Here is a 25,288-nt window from a genome sequence, read left to right on the forward strand (position 1 = left end):
CTGCAGGTAAAAATGGGCAAGACAGGAAAGTGATGCAAAGAAATAATTTTTATGTGGATCAAAATTCATCCATAAACTTAGCAGTGTAATGTTTTCTAACACACCCATATGCAACTACTAATCTTTCATCTTCCTCTTCCTGCTACTCCTAAATTGTGCAACACCTGTGGCTTCAGCAGAGGTAGAGGTAGACTGCTCACATCCCTGCTCTGACTGCTGAGATGCTCTTGGCCAAGTGCTCTGGGTTTTATAGCTCATGAGGGCCCTGCTAAAGACTGCTCCACCTGCAACAGTGCAGGGGCAGACTCGGCCATCGGAACACAAGGCAGTATGTGGGACACTGACTGATGGGGGGGCAACAGGCGAGAAGTCCCCTTTCTCCATCATCCGTCTCATGGCCCACTCCACCCCACACTTCCTTGCTAACAATGAGCTGGAGAGCATTTTGCTGCACATCAATGGGGCACTGAACGACCAAGGCTAGGTTTTGATCTATCCTAGTTAAGGTGGCATTCAGAATGTGCAAGCCATTGGTGAGGGCCAGCATCCACTCGTTTGACTGCCACATTTGATGCTCCATGCAGGTGGCCACTCTTTCCATGGACGAACACATCATAACAATGGACTGCAACATCATGCCAGTCATGTTTGAGTCAGACTCCTCCATTCTCTCTGCAAGCGTGCACAGTGTCGTTGGAAATCCTGTAAGAACCTCACACATATTTTGCTACTGCTCCAGAATTATCCTCTTTGTCGACTCCCCCGCAAGGTTCAACATCTGCGTCCAGCTGAGCAGAGCTGGGAGCGTCCTGCATCCTCCGATGATACATAGATACATAGAAGATAGGAGCAGGAGTAGGCCATTCGGCCCTTCGAGCCTGCTCCGCCATTCAATGAGATCATGGCTGATCATTCAAATTCAGTACCCGGTCCCTGCCTTCTCCCCATATCCCTTGATCCCTTTAGCCTTAAGAAATATATCCAACTCTTTCTTGAATATACTTAATGAACTGGCCTCCACCGCCCTCTGTGGCAGAGAATTCCCAGGTTCACCACTCTCTGGGTGAAGAAATTCCTCCCCATTTCAGTCCTAAATGGCTTACCCCTTATCCTTAGACTATGACCCCTGGTTCTGGACTCCCCGGCCATCAGAAACATCCTTCCTGCATCTAGTCTGTCCAGGCCTGACAGAATTTTATAGGTTTCGATGAGATCCCCTCTCAATCTTCTAAACTCCAGTGAGTATAAGCCCAATCGACACAATCTCTCCTCATACGTCATTCCTGCCATCCCAGGTATCAGCCTGGTGAATCTTCGCTGCACTCCTTCCATGGCAAGAACGTCCTTCCTCAGGTAAGGACTCACCACTGTTGTGCCTGTCTCCACCATCTGCTCTTGCTCACTTGTGATGTGTGAGAGACCAGGTGACAACACAACTATCTGTCTTACTGCTCCCACCGACGTGTGTGTATCTGAGCTGGTGCATGTTGTGCATGTGTCCTGTGACGATGCACCCTCAGAGTGAGTGACCTTCTCTGAGGAGTCATCATCCTCCTCCTGCACCACCTCCTGTGGGACACTTGATGGGCCCGTGGGAAATTAAAGACATTAATTAGAACTGTCACGGTAAGGATGTTTTATGTGAACATTATGCACTGATCCTATTTCACTGGCTGCTAACATCAAGTCAACATGAGTGGCTGTCGTATGCCATGTGGTTGTGTGATATTCAATTCTGTCACCAGGTAGCTGGGAGGCCCCCATCTCTCCATCTCCGACCACTACGCAAGCTGATACTCGGCTTATCTCCAGAGCATCCTCCTCTGCAGCTGTCAGTGTGGCGATGACTGGAGGGAAACCTCCGGTGCTCAGCCTCTCCCTGGTGTTCTGCAACCTCTTTTCCTGCAAGGAGAGAAACAAGAGACCTTTGAGTGAGAGTAATGGAATGAGTGGAGCGGGTGGATGGACAACATCTGTTGAGGGTGACTATGAGAGAGAGTCGCGACATTGCATTAAGATGAGGGTGAGTGTCAATGCTGGATGATCAGATGGAGAAGTGAGGAAGTGCATAGACAGAGAGGAATGGGTGCACCTGCAAGGAGCAGAAATTTTCTTCAGTTAAATATTGGGAAGACTGAAGCCATTGTCTTCGGTCCACGCCACATACACCGTTCCCTAGCCACTGACTCCATCCCTCTCCCTAACATCTGTTTGAGGCTGAAACACACTGTTCGCAACCTTGGTGTCATATTTGACCCTAAAATGAGCTTCCGACCACATACCTGCGGTATAACTAAGACCGCCTATTTCCACCCCCATAACATCACCTGTCTCTGCCCTTGCCTCAGCTCATCCGCTGCTGAAACCCTCATCCATGCCTTTGTTACCACTAGACCTGACTATTCCAATGCACTCCTGGCTGGCCTCCCATGTTCTACCCTACGTAAATCTGAGGTCATCCAAAACTCGGCTGCCCATGACCTAACTCACACCAAGTCCCGTTCGTCCATCACCCCTGTGTTCGCTGACCTACATTGGCTCCCAGTTCAGCAATGCCTCAATTTCAAAATTCTCATCCTTGTTTTCAAATCCCTCCATGGCCTCGCCCCTCCCTATCTCTGTAATTTCCTCCAGCCCCACAACCACCCCCCCGAGATATCTGTACTCCTCCAGTTCTGCCCTCTTGAGCATCCCTGATTATAATCGCTCAACCATTGATGGCCGGGCCTTATGTTGCCTAGGTCCTCAACTCTGGAATTCCCTCCCTAAACCTCTCCGCCTCGCTACCTCTCTTTTCTCCTTTAAGACTCTCCTTAAAACCTACCTCTTTAACCAAGCTTTCGGTCACCTGCCCTAATTTTTCCTTATGTGGCTCGGTGTCAAATTGTTTTGTCTTATAATACTCCTGTGAAGCACCTTGGGACATTTTACTATGTTAAAGGCGCTATATAAATACAAGTTATTGTTGTTGTTGTACATTGGTGTAAGGAATGATGTGCAGGAGTAGGCTTGCGCAGGCAGAGTGAGGGGTTTGGGGTGACTCATACATCAGGATGTGATTGAATGTGCCATTGTACTCACCTTTCTGGCCCTCATTGGCACCACACTCCTGCTGCTGGCCTCCTCTGCGATCTCCAGCCACGCCTTCTTGGTCATTGAGGCTTGCTTATTCCTCCCGTCTTGCTGCAGGCCCTTACATCTAGCAGCATCAGGTCTAGGGACGCATCATTGAAGCAAGGCGCAGCCTTTGCACGTTGAGACTCCATTCCTTCCTCTGTTTCTCCCAGCTCCATGATCCTTCAACTGTCCTCTGTGCAGTATTCCTTTAAATACCTCAGCTGAAATAGACCCATGCATGTCATCATCACGACTGCTCGCGGTAATTGGTCGGGAAAACTGGAAGTCAGATGCAAATGCAGTGACTGGGTTAAAGATGCACTGCAGCAGCTTCCAGGTTTCCCGTGTGCTATTGGGTCCCAGCTCCCAGATAAATATTCAGCATGGTATCTTTTAGATCCACCTGAGAGGGAAAATGGGGCCTCGGCTTAACATCTAATCTGAAAGACAGTGCCTCTGACAGTGCAGCCCCCCCTCAGTACTGCACTGGCGTGTCAGCCTAGATTATGTGCTCAAGTGTCTGGACTGGGGCTTGTACCCACGACCTACTGACTCCATGGTGAGAATGCTACCACTGAGCAAGTTCGGATTCGTTCCTGTTTTATTAATATGAAATTTGGAGGAAAAAGTAAAGATAACGCAAAGGGGCCTCCAACATGAACAGGCAGGCTTCTGAACAAAATGAAAGCACTTGTTTAGTTAAGTTTAATCATGTTGCAAAATATAGAATCATAGAATGATACATGACAGAAGGAGGCCATTCAGCCCATTATGCCTGCAGCAATTTTTTGGTAGACCTATCCAATTAGGCCCACTCCCCTACTATTTCCCCATAGCCCTGTAAATTTTGTCCGTTCAAGTATTTATCCGATTCCCTTTTGAAAGTTACTACTGAATCCACTTCCAGGCAGTGCATTCCAGATCACAACTCGCTGCATAAAGAAAGTTTCCTCATGTTGCCTCTGGTTCTTTTCCCAATCTGTGTCCTCTTGTTACCGACCCATCTGCCACTGGAAAACAGTTTTTCCTTATTTACTCCATCAAAACCGTTCATGATTTTGAACACCTCTATCAAATCTCCTCTTCACCTTCTCTGCTCTAAGGAGAACAAGCCCAGCTTCTCCAGTCTCTCCACATAACTGAAGTCCCTCATTCCTGGTAGCATTCTAGTAAATCTCTTCTGCACCCTCTCTAAGGACTTGACATTCTTCCTATAGTGTGATGCCCAGAATTGAACACAGTACTCCAGCTGAGGCCTTACCAGTGTTTTGCATAACTTCTTTGCTTTTAAATTCTATGCCTTTATTAATAAAGCCAAGGATCCCATCTGCTTTTTTTTAACACCCTTCTCAACTTGTCCTGCCACCTTCAAAGATGTATGTCTTTCTGTTCCTGCACCGCCTTTAAAATTGTACCATTTAGTTTATATTTCCTCTCCTCATTCTTCCTACCAAAATGTATCACTTCACACTTCCCTGCTTAAATTGCATCTGTTATGTGTGTGCCCATTTCACCAATCTGTCTATGTTATAACTTTATAAATCACTAGTTAGGCCTCAGTTGGAGTATTGTGGACAATTCTGGGCACCACACGTCAGGTAAGATGTAAAGGCCTTAGAAAGGGTGCAGAGGAGGTTTACCAGGATGTTACCAGGGATGAGGGACTTCAGTTAGGAGGGAAGGTGGAAAAGTTAGGACTGTTCTCCTTGGAACAGAAAAGGCTAAGAGTTGACCTAATAGAGGTTTTCAAGATGATGAGAGGTTTTGGTAAGAGTAGACAGAGAAAAACTATTCCCTCTGGTCAGTGGGTCAATAGCCAAAGGTCATAGGTTTAAAATCATTGGCAAAAGACCTAAAAGGGTGATGAGGAGGAATGTTTTCACTCAGAGAGTTGTCAGGATCTGGAATGCTCTACCTGAAAAAGTGGTGGAAGCTGATTCCATAAATAATTTTTAAAGGGAGTTGGACAGGTACTTGAGGATGAGGAACTTACAAGGTATGGACAAAAAGCGGGGGAGTGGGACTAAGCATGACTGCTCTTTCAAAGAGCCAGCACATGCATGGTGGGCCTCCTTCTGTGCTGTAATTTTCGATGATTCTATGATAGTATGTCCTTCTGATGTCTGCTGCTGTCCTCCTCATTGTTTACTACATTTCTGAGTTTCGTGTCAACTGCAAATTTTGAAATTATGCCCTGTATACCCAACTCCAGGTCAGTAATATATATCAAAAAGAGCAGTAGTTCTAATTCTGACCCCCAGAGAACACCACTATATACTTCTCTCCAGTCTGAAAAACCATTAACTCTTTGCCATCTGTCCCTTAGCCAATTTCCTATCCATGCTGCTATTGTCCGTTAAATCCCATGGGCTTTAATTTTGCTAACAAGCCTATTCTGTGGTATTTTGTTAAACGCCTTTTGAAAGTCCACATGTACGTCAATCACACTACCCTCATCAACCCTCTCTGTTACTTCATCAAAGAATTCGATCAAGTTAGTCAAACATGATTTGCCTTCAACTAATGCGTGCTGACTTTCATTTATTAATCCATACTTTTCCAAGTACCAATTAATTTTGTCCTGGATTATTGTCTCTAAAAGCTTCCCCACCACCGACATTACGCTGACTGGCCTGTAGTTGCCAGGTTTATCCATCTCTGTTTTTTTGAACGGGTTGTAACATTTGCAATCCTCCAATCCTTTGGCACCACCGTCATAACTAAGGAGAATTGGAAGATTGTGGCCAGAGCCTCTGTAATTTCAACTTTTAATTCCCTCAGTAACCAAGGATACATTCCATCCGCACCGAGTGACTTTTCTACTTTGAGGACTGCCAACTTTTAATTACCTCCTCTTTATCTATTTTTATCCATCCAATATTGCTACTGCCTCCTCTTTTACTGTTACATTGGCAAAATCCTCCCCTCTAGTGGAGAGAGATGCAAAGTATTCATTTAGTTCCTCAGTCATGCCCTCTGCCTCCACACGAAGATATTTTAGTCCCTAACAGCTCACCTTTCCTTTGATTATCCTTTTACTAATTATAAGTTTCTAAAAACATTTGGGTTCCCTTTAATGTTAGCCGCTAATCTATCCTCAGACTCTCTTTGCCTCTCTTATTCCATTTTTTAGATCTCCTCCGTACTTTCTGTATTCAGCTTGGCTTTCTACTGTATTATGAAGCTTATGTTTGTCATATGACCGTTTCCTGTTTCATTTAAACCTCTATATCTTTATTCATGGAGGGAGCTCTAACTTTAGATGCTCTTCCTTTCCCCCTTGTGGGAATGTGTCTACTCTGTACATAAACCATCTCCTCTTTGAAGGCTTTCATAGAAACATAGAAGATTGAAGCAGGAGTAGACCATTTGGCCCCTCAAGCCTGCTCTGCCATTTAATGAGATCATGGCTGATCATCCAAATTCAGTACCCTGCCCCTGCTTTCTCCCCATATCCCTTGATCCCTTTACCTTAAGAAATATATCTAACCCCTTCTTGAATATATTTAATGAATTGGCCTCAACTGCCTTTTGTGGTAGAGAATTCCACAGGTTCACCACTCTCTGGGTGAGGAAATTCCTCCTCATCTCTGTCCTAAATGGCTTACCCCTTATCTTTAGACTGTGACCCCTGGTTCTGGACTCCCCCGCCATCGGGAACATCCTTCCTGCATCTAGTCTGTCTAGTCCTGTTAGAATTTTATAAGTTTCAATGAGATCCCCTCTCATTCTTCTAAACTCCAGCGAATATAAGCCCAATCGACCCAATCTCTCCTCATACGTCATTCCTGCCATCCCAGATATCAGTCTGGTGAAGCTTCGCTGCACTCCCTCCATGGCAAGAACATCCTTCCTTAGATAAGGCGACCAAAACTGCACACAATACTCAAGGTGTGGTCTCACCAAGGCCCTGTACAACTGCAGCAAGACATCCTTGCTCCTGCACTTGAATCCTCTTGCTATGAAGGCCAACATACCATTTGCCTTCTTAACTGCCTGCTGCACCTGCATGCTTACCTTCAGCGACTGGTGCACAAGGACACCCAGGTTTCGTTGCACTTCCCCTTTTCCCAATCTATTGCCGTTCAGATAATAATCTGCCTTCCTGTTTTTGCCACCAAAGTGGATAACCTCACATTTATCCACATTATATTGCATCTGCCATGCATCTGCCCAATCACCCAACCTGCCCAAATCATACTGGGTTTTCTCTGCATCCTCCTCACAGCACACACGCCCACCCAGCTTTGTGTCGTCTGCAAACTTGGAGATATTACATCTAGTTCCCTCGTCTAGATCATTAATATATATTGTGAATAGCTGGGGTCCTAGCACCGATACCTGTGGTACCCCACTAGTCACGCCTGCCACTCGGAAAAAGACCCATTTATTCCATCTCTTTGTTTCCTGTCTGCCAACCAGTTCTTTATCCAAGTCAGTACCTTACCCCCAATCCCATGTGCTTTACCTTTGCACGCTAGTCTCTTATGCGGGACCTTATCAAAAGCCTTCTGAAAGTCCAAATACACCACACCCACTGGTTCTCCCTTATCTATTCTACCAGTTACATCCTCAAAAAATTCCAGTAGATTAGTCAAGCACGATTTACCTTTTGTAAATCCATTTTGACTTTGTCCAATCCCATCACTGTTTTCCAAGTGCTCTGCTATTACATCTTTTATAATGGACTCTAGCAGTTTCCCCACTACCGATGTCAGGCTTACCGGTCTATAATTCCCTGTTTTCTCTCTACCACCTTTTTTGAATAATGGGGTTACATTCTACCCTCCAATCCATGGGAACTGTTCCAGAGTCTATAGCATTTTGGAATTTGACCAGCAATGCATCTACTATTTCTAGGGCCACTTCCTTAAGTAGAATGTAGAGTATCAGGCCCTGGGGATTTATCGACCTTCAATCCCATCAATTTCCCTAACACCATTTCCCTACAAATACTGATTTCATTCAGTTCCTCCCTCTCATTAGACCCTATGTTCCCCAACATCTCTGGGAGGTTATTTGTGTCCTCCTTTGTGAAGACAGAACCAAAGTATGTATTTAATTGATCTGCCATTTCTTTGTTCCCCATTATAAATTCCCCTGATTCTGACTGCAAGGGACCTACGCTTGACTTCACCAATCTTTTTCTCTTCACATATCTATAGAAGCTTTTACAGTCAGTTTTTATGTTCCGTGCAAGCTTACTCTCATACTCTATTTCCCCCCTCTTAATTAATCCCTTTGTCATCCTTTGCTGAATCCTAAACTGCTCCCAATCCTCAGGTTTGCTGCTTTTTCTGGCTAATTTATATGTCCTCTCCTTGGATCTTATGCTGTCCCTAATGTCCCTTGTTAGCCACGGTTGAGTCACCTTCTTTGTTTTATTTTTATGCCAAACAGGGAAGAGCAAATTCTGTAGTTCATCCATACGATCTTTAAATGTTTGCCATTGCCTATCCACTGTCAACCCTTTAAGTAACATTCCCCAATCCATCCTAGCCAACTCGTGCCTCATACCATCGTAGTTTCCTTTATTTAAATTCAGGACCCTAGTCTCTGAGTCAAATACTTCACTCTCCATCTTAATGAAGAATTCTATCATATTATGATCGCTTCGCCCCAAGGGGCCTCGCACAACAAGATTGCTAATTAATCCTTTCTCATTATATAATACCCAGTCTAAGATGGCCTGATCTCTATTTGGTTCCTCGACATATTGGTTCAGGAAACCATCCCGTATACACTCCAGGAATTCCTCCTCCAAATTATTGTTACTAATTTGGTTAGCCCAATCTATATGTAGATTAAAGTCACCCATGATAACTGCTATGCCCTTATTGCACGCGTCTCTAATTTCCCGTTTAATGCCATCCCCAACCTCAGCATTACTGTTTGGGGGTCTCTATATAATTCCCACTGACATTTTCTGCCCCTTGGTATTTCTCAGCTCTGCCCATACAGCTTCCACATCATCAGAGCTCATATCCTTCCTTACTATTGTGTTAATCTCCTCTTTAACCAGCAATGCTACCCCACCTCCTTTTCCTTTTTTCCTGTCCTTCCTGAATATTGAATACCCCTGGGTGTTGAATTCCCAGTCTTGGTCACCCTGGAGCTATGTCTCCATAATCCCAATGATATCATAAACGTTTACATTTATTTGTGCAGCTAATTCATCCACCTTATTACGAATGCTCCTCGCATTAAGACACAAAGGCCTAGAAATTGGGTATAGCCCCGCTTGGGGCGGTAGAATTGGCGCTGCACAAATTTTATAGCCAGACGCAATTTATCGCCACCTCGCGCGATATTGGGTTGCAGCGCCCCTAAAGGTGATTGCGGTGCAAAATCAGGCATTACACGGGGCTCCTAAGGCGCTAACTCGGCGGCGCTACTCAATATCAGCGTGGGCGGGCGCAGCGCAGGTGCTATCAATAATCGATGACCACGAGACATTCAGGCGCCGGCCAGTTCTTAAAGGGGTGGGTCAGTAAGGATCAGCAGCCACACTCTGCGACTTGTAGGCCTCAAAATCGGCGCTGGGCATTCTGTGGCATTAAAAACTTTGAGAAGATGGAGAGGGTGAGGCAGAGAGCAGAGCGCTTTACCAATGGGGCATTGGATGCTTTGGTGGGCGCAGTGGAGCGCCGGCGAGCTGTGCTGTACCCCGACAATGGCAGGAGGCCTAATCAGAAGGAATACCGCAGAGCTTGGAGGGAAGTTTCTCAAAAGGTCAACTCCAACAGCATGGTGACCAGGAGCCCTGTGCAATGCAGGAAGAAATTCAACGACCTCACTCGGGTCGTCAGGGTGAGTGGTGTTTCGGCAATCTTCTTCGTCCCTCCATCTGCACCTGACTTTATGGCCAGAGGGTGCATGATGCCCCATTGGCCATCTGTCAGCAACCACCCATGGCCCTTTCTGGGAACACACATGCACATTAAACTCAGGGCATCATGTAAGGGCTAGTCCACCATGGGGGGCATGAGATGACAACTCAGGGCATCATGTAAGGGTAGTCCACCATGGGGGGCATGAGATGACAACTCAGGGCATGATGTAAGGGCTATTCCACCATGGGGGGCATGAGGTGACAGCTCAGGGCATCATGTTTCATCACTTCCCGTCCTTTCTCCTGCAGGCCAAGCTGGCCAGGAACCGCAAAGAGCAGCTTCAGACTGGAGGAAGACCTCCTCGCCTCCAGACCCTCACGGGCCTCGAGGAGAGAGTTCACCAGATTGTTGGAGGCCGGATGACTGGATCTGTCACCACTGGAGCTGCCGACCCCATTGTGCACAGCGATGGTAAGGTCATCACCTTTTTGATCTGTCTCCTTCCACTTGTTCCCCCCACCCAGCATGCTTTTCACTCTGGACCCATGTCAGGGCATTGCAGCACTCTTGCATCCCTTGCTGCCACCCTGTCCTTTCGTTAAAGCCACTCTTCAACCTCCCTGCTTTCAGATGCTGCATCACCAGCTCGGGAGACGCACCCTCAAGCTGCCAGTGCCACTGACTCTGGAGGCGACCAGCAGGAGGAAGCCGGAACATCCGTGCCAGCCTCAGGTGAGCCAGCCCATCTGGAGACTGGGGATAGTACTTCCCTGGAGGGGAGCGGGGGGGGGTGGCTCTGATGAGGAACCAGTTCCAGGAACCAGCGGGCTGCAGCAACGCAAGGGGGATAGGGAAGCTCGGGGGCCGCCTCCCCGGAGGGCGAGTCAGGCCACGATGACTGCTGCACAGAGCGCGGAAGAGGTGCAGTACCTCGCTGAAATGTGCGCCCAGGCTCAGCTCAGGCACACTGGGCTGATGGCTGCAGTGGCAAGGATGCCTGAATCCATCGAGACACTGGCAAGGAGTGTCCAAGACTTCGGGGCAGCACAGGCAAGGAGTGCGCAGGACTTCGGGGCAGCACAGGCAAGGAGTGCGCAGGACTTTGGGGCAGCACTGGTAAGGACTGTCCAGGACTTTGGGGCATCACTGGAAAGGACTGTCCACGGCTTCGGGGCAGCACTGGAAAGGACTGTCCAGGGCTTCACCGAAGCAGTGGAAAGGACTGTCCCGGCCTTCAGCGAAGCATTGGAAAGGACTGTCCAGGGCTTCACCGAAGCACAGGCACCTGCCATGCAAGTGCTGAGTGCTGCCACGCAGTCACTCGCTGGCCTCATGCAGACGCAGATTGAGGCCATGCGAGCACTGACTGCTGCCACCCTCGATGGATCAGGCAGGATTACCCGGGGCCCTTGCAGCATCACAGCAGGCCGTCAATCTGTGGATCAGCCGATTGGGGCGCATGCTGCGGTGCTGCCCTGTCAGAGTGCCAGTGTGTCGGCTGAGCACGGAGTAAGTGTCCACTCTCAGGATGTCAGCATTCCTGATGCCACCACTGGGACATCTCCACTGCAGCTGCCACCATCTGCAGGACAGACTGCTTCCACCCATGCACAGTTGGAGCAGTCAGCACCCGGGCCCTCCAAGCCCAGAGGTCATCCACGCCGTCCCTCAGGGGCTTCTGCGCTTTTGGACACTCAGCAGGCGTCCCCCAGCCTTGATGCAGCCACTGGGGTCCAATTACGGAGGAGCTGCAGGGATGGAAGGGGCCGATCTCGTAAGAGAAGTAGATCACCATCAAGGGGTAAAGAGTAGAGGGAGTTGCTGAGACGTCTTATTTGTTGAATTCAAGGCCGTATACACCTGCTGTGAATGTTAGTTATGTTTTGGGTAGTCTGGCGGGTTTGCGAGACAGTTATGTGTTATTTCGTTAGTTATGCTTTTGGTTGCCATTGCTTTGTCATGTTGGAAGTGTATTGATTTCTTTGTGGGTTCAATGATGAGACATTTATGAAAGAGAATGAGTTTTAATCTAAAGTCTGTTCAAATCTTTATACAGCATTGCAGGAGCTATCATGCTAGTGATGCATCTAGAACGAAACTGAAACTAATCTAAACTGCCTTGCTTGTCTCAGTCACATGACCTCTGCTGGTCAGGCACAAGCAATCAATCAGGCAACTATGCTGGTAAGACATGTTAATCAAACAGGCAAATAACATCACTATTTGCTGATATCATTACATCTCCTTTTCTTAAAACAAAAGTATTTTACTTTTAACTAACAACATGTTTTCTTTGTATTAATCTGCATTTTAACTGTAACACTTAATGAACTTACATTAATCATTATCATGATCAAGGTTTTTTAACCTTGCTTTGTGTGTTCACATGAAATATGTCAATACACTAGAACTTGAAGAAAGAATAAGATAACATTACTTCCTTCTATAACAATAGTCCTTAAATTTGCTCAATGAGTCTCTCAGGAGGCTTCACGTGTCTTGAGGATTTTCTGATTGATTGTCCTTGAATCTGAGTTGTTGCCTCAGATGATTGGTTCTCAGCTGTGTGATCAGGTTGTTCAACAGTATCAGTCTCTTGACCTGCTGTGGCTGGTCCCATGAGAAGATCTCGACGATTTCTTCTCAGAACAGCACCCTCATCTGTCTGAATGGTGTATGATCTTGGTTGAACTTCACTCAGGATAGTTCCCTTCTGAGTCCATGTGTTTGTTTTGTCTTTGAACCTTACTTGGTCACCAGTGTGGAGTTCAGGTAGGTTTTGTGTTCCTCTGTCATAGTAGTACTTTTGCTTTTCTTTCTGTTGTTCTTTGAACTTCCTCACTTTCTCCCCCTCTTTTGTTTTCAGGAGGTTCTCCGGGATGGGTAGGTTTGACCTTAGCCAACGTCCCATCAGGAGTTGGGCTGGTGACTTACCACACTCGAGCGGCGTTGTGCGGTATACAAGCATGCTCTGGCAGAAGTCAGTTCCACTGTCTTTTGCCTTGTACATCAGTCTTTTCACTGTCTGGACCGATTTTTCCACTAGACCATTGGACTGTGGAAAGTGAGGACTTGACGTTGTGTGGACAAAGTCCCACTCTTTGGCAAAGTGTCGGAAACTTGCATTGTAAAACTGAGGTCCGTTGTCTGTGAAGACCTCGCCTGCCACGCCATGTCTGGAGAATATGGCTTTCATACATGTTATCACAGCATCTGCAGTGGTGGTGTGCAGTCTACAAACCTCTGGATACAGGGAGTAATAGTCTGTGACTACAAGATAGTCCTTCCCTTGACATACGAATCGGTCAGCGCCTACCTTCTGGTAAGGTCTGTCTGGTGCTGGGTGTGGCTTTAGTGGTTCTACCGGATTGCTTGCTCGATATTTCAGGCATATTGTGCAGTTTGACACCTCATTTGTCACATCTTGGTTGATTCGTGGCCAGTACATCACCTCTCGTGCTCTTTTCTTACACTTTTCGATTCCCAGATGTCCTCCATGGATCTTTTTTAACATCTCTTTTCTCAGACTCTTTGGGATAACTATTTTACTTCCTTTGTAGATGATGTCTTCGACCACTGATAGTTCCGCCCTGCAGTTCCAGTACTCTGCCATGTCAGGTGAGCAGTCTTGCTTCATGTTGGGCCATCCATCCAAGATGCTTTTTCTCAGTCGTCTCATTGTTTCATCTTTGTTTGTCTCAATCTTTATGAGCTCCATTTTTGCATCTGCTATGGGCAGTGCACTTGTGATCATGTCCACGTAGGCGTTCACTTTTTCATCCATTGTGGTGTTTGCAGGCTCACTTGGGTCTACAGCTCTGGACAACGTGTCTGCTGTATACATCAGCTTACCCGGTGTGTACGCAACATTCAGTGTATAGCATTGCAGCCTGATCATCATTCTTTGTATTCTAAGCGGACAGCTATTTAGTGGCTTTTGGAACAATGCAATCAAGGGCTTATGGTCAGTCTCTACACTGATTGCTTGTCCTGCCACAAACTGGTGAAATCTTTCACAGGCGTATGTGATGCTGAGCAGCTCCTTTTCTATTTGAGCATATCGCGTCTCCGCGTCTGTCATTGAGCGCAATGCATATGCAATAGGTTGCCAGTAGTCATATTTTTGCAGAAGAACAGCACCGAGCCCACTCTGTGATGCATCTGATGATATCTTGATGGGTCTCGCTGGGTCATAAAACCTCAGAACTGGTTCCTCTGTGAGCAGTTTCTTTAGATCGCTCCATGACTTCTCATGCTCATGATTCCATTCCCATTCTATGTTCTTTTCAGTTAGTCTTCTCAGTGGCGCCATCTTTTCTGAGAGGTTGGATATGAATTTACCCATGTAGTTGATCATTCCATTAAATCTCTGCACGTACTTTTTGCATTGTGGCTTTGGCATATTCTCAATGGCGGACACCTTTGTAGGATCTGGTCTGACGCCCTCACCGCTAAGGATATCTCCCACGAATGTCAGTTCTGTCACCCCGAGCTGGCATTTCTCTCTATTCAGCTTCAGGTTTGTTTTCCTTGTTGCTTCCAGCACTTTTCTCAGTCTCTCGTCATGCTCAGTTCTCGTGGTTCCCCATACTATGATGTCATCCATTGATGTATCAACTCCCTCCAGGTGCTCATAGATCATATGGATAGTCTTGTGATACACTTCAGGAGCTGAGGCAATGCCAAATGGTAACCTTAGGAATCTGTATCTGCCAAATGGACTGTTGAACGTGCACAGTCTTGAACTTGCTTCGTCCAGCTTCATCTGCCAAAATCCTGATGATGCATCTAACTTGCTGAAATATTTTGCATTTGCAAACTGTGCCATGATTTCCTCATGTGTAGGAAGCTTGAAGTGCTCTCTCTTTATTGCTCTGTTTAGATCTCTTGGATCCAGGCAAATTCTGAGCTTTCCATTCTTTTTGTCCACTACGACGAGGGAACTCACCCACTCAGTTGGCTCATCTATCTTCTGAATCACGTTCAGGCTTTCCATCCTGTCCAACTCTGCCTTCAGTTGCTTTTGAAGAGCAAACGGAACTTTTCTGCATGGATGTATGACCGGCGTCATACTTTTATCTACTCTGATCGTGTGTTCTCCTGGAATGCAGCCTAGACCCTTAAATAGGTCTTTGTACTCTTTCATGAGTTCATCATAGACTGTCTCTCCTTTGCTTTCCACAACGAGGACTCTCTTTACCAGGTTCAGTCTCTCACAGGCTTTTAAACCTAGTTTAACCCAGGCTTGCACCTCCTTTGGCACCACGATTAATGCTAACGTGTGCTCTCTGTCCTTGTGTGTCACTTTGACAATGCATCTTCCTTTCACTGGTATATCAGTACCTGAGTATCCTGTCACTTTCACTTTGATTCCATGTACCTTTGGTCTGGGTCTAATTTTCTTAAAATCAGTCTCTGATATCACATTAACTTGTGCTCCAGCATCCAATTTAAATGGAATGTGTGTATCATTCACTTTTAGTGTCAACATCCAGTCTCTTTCTTCTTGTTTGTTTTCAGACACAACATCTACATAGAACTCCTCTATGTCGCTTTCATCTACTGCATGGACCTTGCTTTGTTGCACTTGGTTCTTACAGCAACGAGCATAATGGTTGTTTTTGTTGCAACTATTGCATTTTTTACCATATGCTGGACACTCTTTTGGTGGATGCTGTGTACCGCATCGACTACATGTCTTTCGATTGTCCCTTTCATTTTCGTTCGCTGGCCACGCCTCTTTTTTCACATTGGCGCTCTTTTTGTTAACCGGTTTGTGTCCGTTCATTCTCACTGCATCCACGTTGCAGCTATTACCACTGAACAGCTCCTTTGCCTGCAACTTCACAGTCTCTGTAGCCCTACACAGTGCTATGGCTTTTCCCAGGTCTAGATTTTGCTCCCTTAGCAGTCTTTCCCTTAGACCATTATCTGGAATACCACACACCAGTCTGTCTTTTATCAGCGAGTCTGTCAGTCCCCCAAATTCACACGATTTGCTTCTGTTTCTCAGTTCAGTAAAATACTGATCAATAGTCTCACCCGTTTTCTGTACACATGTGAAAAATCTGTGCCTCTCAAACATCACGTTATGCTTAGGTATGCAGTAGGCCTCAAACTGTTCCATTATTTTATCTAGCTTCATTTTGTCTCCATTAGCAGCGAATGTGAAGTTATTATACACCTCCAGAGCTTCATCACCCACGACATGTAAGAACAGTGACAATTTCTTTTTATAACTTTTCTCGTCAGCTCCGATTGTTGATAAATACAACCCCACACGTTGTTTGAACCTTCTCCAATTTTCAGCCACATTACCTGTCAACTGAAGCATCGCCGGTGGGAGTAAACCTTCCATTTTTCACTTCGTTAGCTATTCTCTAATGGTAAGCAACGATGTTCTCTTTTGGCTTGCTAATCTGTGGAGAGCTGATTTAACTTCAGATATTTTCTCTTCATCTCTTTCAATCACTTCTGACACCATGTATTGATTTCTTTGTGGGTTCAATGATGAGACATTTATGAAAGAGAATGAGTTTTAATCTAAAGTCTGTTCAACTCTTTATACAGCATTGCAGGAGCTATCATGCTAGTGATGCATCTAGAACGAAACTGAAACTAATCTAAACTGCCTTGCTTGTCTCGGTCACATGACCTCTGCTGGTCAGGCACAAGCAATCAATCAGGCAACTATACTGGTAAGACATGATAATCAAACAGGCAAATAACATCACTATTTGCTGTTATCATTACAGGAAGGAAGCACATTATTGAAAATAAAGAAAAGGTTTTATTTACAATGGCCGTCTTTACTATTTGCAATCATTCTGGCCTTCATAGGCTTTGGGTGACCCGGACGGTTCTCTCCCAATGACACCAAGCATTCCGTCAGAGGGGCCTAGAACCGACCCCTTATGAGCCTCTGACGGACGGCCCTTCCAGTTTCTGGAACCCTCCCATCTTCCTCCTCCTCCTCCACCTCCTCCTCCTCCTCCGCCTCCTCCTCCGCCTCCTCCTCCTCTGCTGGTCCTTCAAGGTCGGCTGGCATTGGTTGGGTGCGTTGGATGGCGAGGTCATGGAGCATGCAGTAGACAACGACGACATGGGCGACTCGCTCCGGCGAGTACTGCAGGGCGCCCCCCGAATGGTCGAGACAGCGGAACCGCTGCTTGAGCACATGGATTGTGTGCTCCACAATGTTCCGCGTCGCCTGATGGCTGGCGTTGTACTGCTCCTCTGCCGGGGTGCTGGGCGAGCGGAGCGGGGTCATAAGCCAGGGGCACAGAGGATAGCCCTTGTCTCCGAGAAGCCAGCCTCATGGGTGAGCCGGGGCCTCGAAAAGGTCTGCCACTGAGGTCTGTCGCAGGATGAAAGCGTCGTGGCTGCTGCCAGGGTATTGTGCGTTGACCGCGAGGATCAGCTGCCGGTGGTCACAGACCAGCTGTACATTGAGGGAGTGGAACCCCTTGCGGTTGCGGAACTCCTCGGGATTAAGTACAGGCGCGCACAAAGCCACGTGCGAGTCAATGGCGCCCTGCACCATGGGGAAGTCAGCTATTGCCGCGAAGTCCTGTGCGTGCTCCCACTGCTTCTCCGGTGTCAAAGGGAACGAGATGAATTGCCGCCTCCTCTTATATAGGGCATCTGTAACTTGGCGGATGCAGCAATGCACCGCAAACTGGGAAATGTTAGCAATGTCCCCAGTTTCCGCCTGAAACGAACCACTGGCAAAGAAATTCAGGGCTACAGTAACCTTTACGGCCACCGACAGAGAGGTCCTGCACCGTATCTTCGGCTGCAAATCGTCCTGAAGCAGGTGGCACAGCTCAGTCACCACCTCCTTGTGGAATCGCAGCCTTCTGACACACTGCTCCTCCGACATGTTGTGGCAGGAGAACTGCTGCCTGAAAACCTTCGCCGCATAAGGTCTGCAGTGGCGACGTCTGTTGGCCCTCCCCCGTCTGGCCACTCCTGGCCCTCTCTCCCTCCGTCTCTGTGCCCTCTCAGCATGGTCGACCAGCAGGACGTTCCCCTCCAGAGCAGCCCCCATAATAAGAGCAAACAAGGTAAAGGTTGTAATGTCTCACCAGCAGCAAGGTAATGTTCACAGGGCTGACGGTCCTCTGGCACCGCTGGCTGAATGGCAATAAGGCTCACCCACTGCAGCTCTGCAACTCTCTGAAACCAACCAACAAGTTGCGCTCTCGAAATGGCTGACGCTTTGATAACAGTGCAGTCCCCTTTAAAGAGCGCCTCCCTAGCCCGAGAGTGCCTGGGGAACGTTCCAGTGAGCTGTCACTATTAGCGCCAGGCGGAACGGAGGCGGTCGCCACTCAATTTCCGGTCCGGGGCGCCAAAAAGGCGTTGCACACTGAAATGACGTCATGATCAGCCTGCGCCCGCGAGCGGACGCTAAGAGTTTGCGCCGGCGTTAGATGCATGCTCAATATGGGGCGAGGCGCTAGGCTCCCTGCGCCCGCCCGGAAATTGGCTAGCGCCCCACTTCTCAGCCTCTTTAGGCGTTAATCGGTGGCGCAACCAACCGAATTTCTCCCCCAAAGCCTTCAGGCTTGATTTTTTAACACTCTTAAGGCCTAGAAATTGGGTTGAGGCACCAAAGTGGTGGCAAGTTCGCCTGGGCGCTGATTTTTGCGCAGCGTTCGGAGCATTAGCGAACTTCAGAAATTCAGTTTCAGTGCCCCTAGAGGGAGACGGGGCGAGGCTCGAGGCGCTCTGCGTCCCTCTTCGGGCGCTGAAACTGAATATCGCAGCGCAACGTGCCGCAGTGCCACACACTGCGGCATGGCATGCTGCGGTACTGCAGGCCTTCCTCCCATTGTTAAGGGGGAGGGGCCTGCAACAGCGCGATTCCCCATCGCGAGTGCCGGCAAAAGAGCCCGGCACCGAGGAGAAGTGCCGGGCTCTCGGGAAACAGCCGGCAATGCCGCGGGGGGTGCGGTCAGGGGGCCGGGGATGGAGGTGCTGGCAGGCGGCCACCGAAAAAGGCGGCCGCCCCGCACCTCCACCTTAACTTGCGCCACTGCCGGCACAGCAAGGCCCCGTGAACCGGGCGCGGGTAGCGAACGGCGCTACAGCGGCGTTCGCTACCAAATATCGCGATCGGGGCGCTAATGGGGCGCTGCGCACACCGATGACGTCATCGGTGGTGGCGCAGTGCAACAGGCTAACGCCACCAAGCGCCCCTGCTGAATATCGCGGGAGGCGCGGCCAGTGGCGCTACAGCCACTGACTGCCCTCTTTAGGTGCTAATAGGTGGCGCTACATACCCAATTTCTAGGCCTTAGTCCTTATAGAATTATTGGGGCAGAAATTAGGATCGGGGGCTTGCCACGCGTGCAAGCCCCCGATGTGCACTTACCCAACGCGCCGGCAGTTGAGCTTCAGGGACGCCTGGAATTCCTGTTTTAAAATGATGACTCCCGGGCAGCGTCTGACGTCACGCCGCCGAGGAGTACAGCCAGCGCGAAGCCTGGAGCGCGCAGTGCAAGTGAGACACGCCCCTTGAGGTCTCATTTTAATAGGACACGCCCCCAATGTTTCTAACAAGCTGCAAAGCATTTTTACATGCAGAGCAGCATTTTAAATAGGTTTTTGGTATTTTTATGAAGCTTTTGGTAACTTTTAAAAACATTTACATTATTTTGAAGAATCTGAAGTAATTTTAAACAGAATTAAAGCAATTTAAAGACTTTTAAAAGCCCTGAAAGCATTTTTTTCATTCCATTTATTTAATTAGCAACGTCGTCGTCGTATGTGTCTTCACACTGTTCCCTTTGGGGAACTGTATGAAGTGGTGGAAGGACTCCGGCCGTGATTAACGCTCCTTCCGTGACCGTAACCATCTTTGTACCAGCCATTAGGGTGGTTAGTCCTATGGCGGGAGGGTTTTACGGGCTCCCATAACCTATACGAGGGTGGGGGCCACCCACACCCACGGACGCAAATATCCCACTGGATGTCAACCCAGAATTTAGAGCTGGAGCTCCGACTCCACTTGCCGGGACTGTCTGGAGTGGGGTTCGAAACCCTACCCCATCTGGCCCAGCGGCGGGGATGCTACCGCTACGCCAAAGGCCCACTCCGATTAGCAACGTGAAATGGCTGGAATGAGCACAATTCACGGTATTAAAAGAACTCACAATTGAACTGATGATGACCTCAGCAATCTCCTCAACGAGGTGGAGGCGCAGCGCCTGCTCATCATTGGTAATGAGAAGTCCAAGGCGCCGCAAAAAGGACAGATGATAGCTTGGTCTTTCAAGTGGCAGCATAGGGCTCCAGTCACGGGGAGGGAAAAGGCGCAGGAAACATATGGGTGTCCCCTTTTGCGCGGAGTGGGCCTTTTGAGTAGCGGTAAGCATCCCCGCCGCTGGGCCAGAAGGAGTAGGGTTTCGAACCCTGCTCCAGACAGTCCCGGCAAGTGGAGTCGGAGCTCCAACTATAAATTCTGGGTGGACATCCAGCGGGATACTTGCGTCCACGGGTGTGGGTGGCCCCCCCCTCAGATGGGTTGTGGGAGCCCGTAAAACCCTCGCGCCATAGGACTAACCCCCCTAATGGCTGGTATGAAGATGGTTATGGTCACGGAAGGAGCGTTAACGTGGCCAGAAATCCTTCCACCGCTTCATACAGTTCCCGAAAGGGAACAGTGTGAGGATACGTACGACGATGACCTCTTGCGCAATGCACCTCCTTGGACCCTCAGTCACAGATGCGAGGGGGCAAATCGTGCAATTGTTAAATTTTTCATTTTATTGACATGTAAAATGTTGTGTTTGCTGTTTTCATTGAAATGTTTATTTGTGACTGTAAGGATATGTAACCTTTTCCTTTAAACAGTGCAGCATGTAGTCAGTTTGAAAAAAATTAGCAACTTTTATTGGAGCCAAAGTATTTTTACAACAACTATTTGAAAATTTGAACATAGCTAGTTTCCACCTTGAATGTCTTTATTGCACTAAGAAAACAGAAAATGTCACTTTAAAATGTTAACACATTTTTTTCTGAACTATTCATGTTTACAAATGTTTGAAAAGCAGGAAATAGCTAGTTAACATTTTAAAGTTATAAACTATCTACATCAAAACTGACCCTGGAAACTGTTTTATGATGCAATAAAAGTTCACTGCTTCACTTTAAATTGTGTCTGCTCCTTTCTTTGCCTTGCGGGGGGAGGGGGAGGTACAAGGCACCACCAGCTCATGAAGGTGTTGGCTACTAGCAGTTCCCGGGCATTTTTCTCGCTCACAGGCCTCCTGCTTACACAGACGTCCTTGCAAGGAAGAAATGGAAAGAGTTGTTAAAGTAATTTTAATGAAGTGACTGGCTAGAAAATCACCCCGGCCTATGGCAGGAGAAACGCGTTATCGTCTTGGTAATACATCATACCCGCCTGATCAATTTCACAGCCCGAGATGATTTTCCAATAAGTTACTTTCTCTGAAAGTCATAATTAAATACATACATTCATACACATAAGTAAAGGAATATATACATACATACATATACGTAAAGGAATATATACGGACATACATACATATTACTGATGAAAAGTTTCTTTCTTAAAAATGTTGGAAATGTTACATTATTCATTTTAGAACAGTCATTTTCACATTTAATAAACACAGCAAATTCAATTCACACAGCCACAATTGCTCCTTCTACCTACAGTACTGAAAACCCGTTTAAAAAAAAAAAATTAAACTTTAAAACTTACCTCAGCATGTCTTAAAATAACTTTCCTCCCTTTCCCAAACAAAAATATTGCCTTTCAGAAGCTCCACGATAAAATATATCTTCCTCCGCAGCCTCTGGAGCAACTTTACTCATGCTTTTTTCATGTGTAAGTTGTAAGGACTTAACCTCACCGAAAGCATGAATGAAACCGGCGAATTTTACTGCGCACACGCTGCCTGTGCAGTCGCACGCGTTCTGCCTCTGAACCCCTTCATTCAGAGGACAGGAAATGCCGGTTTTCCCCGCATGTGCTGTGCATGCTGAAAACCGGCATTTCCTCCAGCCAGACACGTGAGTACCCCGACCGTACTCACGCATTTGGAACAGAATTACTGGGCCATTATTTACTGTGGCCCTGTTTGATTTATACCCTTGATTTCTCTGTAATGTAATTACAGCTGGTGACTCAGTCGCAACATTAACAGTTCCAAATAGAAAAACTTACAAGTCTTATCATCAGAGATCCTTATTCTCAAATCTTAACTTCGATACATTTTCCTGTCCTTCCTGGATATTGAATACCCCTGGATGTTGAATTCCCAGTCTTGGTCACCCTGGAGCCATGTCTCCGTAATCCCAATTATATCATAAACGTTTACATTTATTTGCACAGTTAATTCATCCACCTTATTACGAATGCTCCTCGCATTAAGACACAAAGCCTTCAGGCTTGTTTTTTTAACACTCTTAGACCTTTTTGAATTATTATTTACACTGGCCATGTTTGATTTAAACCCTTGATTTCTCTGACTGCCACTTTTGCTTTACTCCTTCCTGTCTTTTGCTTCGATCCTTGCTTCCCTTTCCTCTGTCTCCCTGCACATGTTCCCAACCCCCTGCCATTTAGTTTACACCCTACCCAACAGCACTAGCAAACACTCCCCCTAAGACATCAGTCCCATCCTGCCCAGGTGCAAACCGTCCAGTTTGTACTGGTCCCACCTCCCCCAGAACCAGTTCCAATGTCCCAGCGATACCTCAAAAACAACATCAAAAAGAAAGGCAACTTCTGGAAGGAATGTGCTGTTATTCATGATTGGAAGAAAGTCTAATAAAAGTAGTCTATTCTTCAATCATAGATTCACACAGCGCAGAAGGAGGCCATTCAGCCCATCGTGCCTGAGCTGGCTCTTTGAAAATCTGTTCAATTAGTCCCATTCCCCCACTCTTTCCCCACAGCCCTGCAAATTTTTCCTTTTCAAGTATATATCCAATTTCCTTTGGAAAGTTACTATTGAATCTGCTTCCACCACCCTATCAGGCAGTGTATTCCAGATCATAACAAATTGCTGCATAAATAATGATCTTCATTTCCCCTGGTTCTTTTGCCAATTATCATAATTCTGTGCCTTCTGGTTACCAACCCTCTTGCCAGCGGAAACAGTTTCTCTCTATCTACTTATGAAAAACCTTCTTAATTTTAAACACCTCTATTAAACCTCCCTTTAATCTTCTCTGCTCTAAGGAGAATAATCTCAGCTTCTCTGGTCTCTCCACATAACTGAAGCCCTTCATCCCTGGTACCATTCTAGTAACCTCTAGTAACGGTGTCAGCCATAGCTCAGTGGTAGCACTTGTGCCTCTGAGTCAGATGGTTATGTGTTCAAGCTCCACTACAGAGACTTAAGCACAAAAAATTTAGACTGACACATCAGTGCAGTACTGAGGGAGCGCTGCACTGTCAGAGTTTACGTCTTTCGGATGAGACGTTAAACTGAGGCATCGTCTGCCCTCTCAGGTGTATGTAAAAGATCCCACGGCACTATTCAAAGAACAGGGAATTCTCCCCAGTGTCCTGGCCAATGTTTATCCCTCAACCAACATCACTAAAAAAAAGATTATCTGGTCATTATCACATTGCTGTTTGTGGGAGCTTGCTGTGCACAAATTGGCTGCTGTGTTTCCTACATTACAACAGTGACTACACATCAAAAGTACTTTTGGTTGTAAAGTGCTTTGGGACAACCTGAGATTGTGAAAGGCACTATATAAATATAATTTCCTTCTTCTTTTTTCTTAAATTTGAGCATAATTATCAGCATTCCTAAAGCAAGTAGCATAGAAGAGATAAAAGTATAAGTAGCTAAGCAAATACACTTCTACACTTCTACACTCAATGCTCGCCTGGTTTGATGGTAATGGTAGAGTGATGCCAGGCAATGAGGTTACAGATTGTGATAGAGTACAATTCTGCTGCTGCTGGTTGTCCACAGCGCCTCATGGATACCCAGTTTTGGGTGGCTAGATCTGTTCCTAATCTGTCCCATTTAGCATGTTGGTAGTACCCTATAACACAATGAAGGGTATCCTCAGTGTGAAGATGGGACTCAGTCTCCACAATGATTGTGAGGCCTTCACTTCTACCAATACTATCATGGACAAATGCATCTGCATCAGGTAGATTGGTAAGGACAAGGTCAAGTAGGTTTTTCCCTCGTGTTGAACATAACATAAGAACGGTTCTCTCACCACCTGCCACAAGCCTAGTACGGCAGCTATATCCTTTAGCTGTGGTGCTATTGAGCCACTCTTGATAATTGAAGTCCCGCACACAGAATACATTCTGTGCCCTTGCTACCCTCAGTGCTTCTTCCAAGTGGTGTTCAACATGGAGGAATACTGATTCATCAGCTGAGGGAGGATGATAGGTGGTAATCAGCAGGTGGTTCCCATGCCGATGTTTGACCTGAAGCCATGAGACATTATATTCCACAGTCAATGTTGAGGAATCCCAGGGCCACTCCCTCCCGACTATATAACACTATGCTGCCATCTCTGGTGGGTCTGTCCTAATGGTAGGACAGGATATACCCAGGGATGGTGGAGAAGGAGTCTGGGCTGTTGGCTAATAGGTATGTGAGTCTGTGAGTATGTGATTCTGTGACTATGTCTGTGTCAGGCTGTTGCTTGACTAGTCTGTGGAACAGCTCTCCAAACTTTGGCACAAGTCCCCAGATGTTAGTGAGGAGGACTTTGCAGGGTTGACTGGGCTGGGTGTGCCATTGTCATGCCCGAATCCAGTGCCTAGGTCAATGCCGGGTGGTCTGTCCGGTTTTATTCTTATTATACTTCTTTGTAGTGGTTTGATATAACTGAGTGGCTTGCTCAGCCATTTCAAAGGGCAGTTAAAAGTCAACCACATTGATGTGGGTCTGGAGTCACATGTAGGCCAGACCAGGTAAGGATGGCAGGTTTCCTTCCCTAAAGGGCATTAGTGAACCAGTTGGGTTATTATGAGAATCCAATAGCTACATGGTCACCATTACTGATAATAGCATTTTATTCCTGATTTATTTATTTATTTTTTTCTTTTGTTTTTTTAAACTCAATTCAAATTCACAAACTACATTTTGGTGGAATTTGAACTCACATCTCCTCTTGAGCTGTTTGAACTGTTACTGACGTAAGAAAACTACGAAGCACTTGGTCTGAGTATAAAACAAGGCTTTAATCAACTGTTTCACAACCATGAGTTCTAGTTACATCACTAGTTCCTGGTTACAAAAACGTCCTGAGCAAGCCGGGCCCACGCCCGAGTATTTATACTTTCCTTGGACGGCGCCACCAGCTGGCTGCCCAGT

This window comes from Somniosus microcephalus, chromosome 10 (assembly GCF_052327205.1).
Source record: "Somniosus microcephalus isolate GS21.2 chromosome 10, FLI_Smic_1.0, whole genome shotgun sequence".
Classification (NCBI taxonomy): domain Eukaryota; kingdom Metazoa; phylum Chordata; class Chondrichthyes; order Squaliformes; family Somniosidae; genus Somniosus; species Somniosus microcephalus.